This window comes from Arachis ipaensis, chromosome B02, assembly GCF_000816755.2.
Source record: "Arachis ipaensis cultivar K30076 chromosome B02, Araip1.1, whole genome shotgun sequence".
NCBI lineage: Eukaryota > Viridiplantae > Streptophyta > Magnoliopsida > Fabales > Fabaceae > Arachis > Arachis ipaensis.
In genome coordinates, this window is record NC_029786.2 from 31,381,886 (window position 1) to 31,383,086 (window position 1,201).

Sequence of the window (1,201 nt, forward strand, 5' to 3'; positions counted from 1 at the left end):
CTAAAATAATAATATTTAGCAGAACTCCAAAATATGCTTTAGATCGGAGAACAATTTTCTATAGTAGTTCCTATTAAAATCATTGCTGTGAACAGAAATAAAGATTTATTGTAAGGAAAAGGGATAAGTACTTTTTTTGTCCCCAAGGTCTGGGGTTGAAATCAAAATCGTCCCTAACCTTTTTTTTTTATTAAAATCATTCCCGACATTCAAAAACACTTTAAAATCATCCTTTCTCGAATTTTTGGACCAAAATACCCTCATCATCATCATTCTCCTCTTCACCTTTCTCACTCCACCACCTCCACTGCCAGAACAGAAGCCTATGCCCAACGTGAATCCACCACCACCACCAGTAGTATCATCATGGTCATCATCACCATCATCAGAATTTTTTTCAAAATCAACCGAAATATAACAAAACTTTTTTTCTTTTGATTTTGCAATTTTCCTTTTTACATTTCTTATCATTTATATTAGTTTAGTAGTAAAATATACATTCTAGTAAAAAAAAACTAACAAATTAAAATTGTAAAATTGAATCGGTTTATGTTTAAAAAAAAGGCGCTTTGGTATATAAAGATTGTTTTATTTAGCTTTAAATGTTTAATTATTCCCTCGCGAAATTTTTAATTAAGTCTTTATATCTTTTTTTCTTTTAATTGAGTCCTTACACTAATTTTTTTTAATTGGATCTTTATATTTTTTTTTCTTTTTATTTGGGTTCCTATACCAAATTTTTTTAATTTAGGTCCCTATATAATTGAACTAATTACTGTCCAGAAAGACCTAATCGAAAAAAAAAATTGGTGCAGAGATACAATTAAAAGAAAAAAAGATTTATGGACCTAATTAAAAATTTTACAAAACTATAGGAACCAACAAAATAATTAAACCTTTTATTTATTTTAGCTTTTTAGAAAGTAATTTTTTTTATTTATCTCTGAAACTTTATTTTCCCATTTTATATGTGTTTGTTTGACTTGAGTTGTAAAGACTCATAATTTATCATTTACTATGTCATACTTGATTTCGAAGTAAAACGACTTATACGGGGTTATATTGGGTTTATCTTAAATCACCAAAAAAAAATATTGGGTTTATCTGAGATAATTTCAAATAATTTTGTGATATTATATATGCCATCATGAATCACTAAATTTTATTAAATGAAAACAAAGCTGTTATAAAGGAAATATAT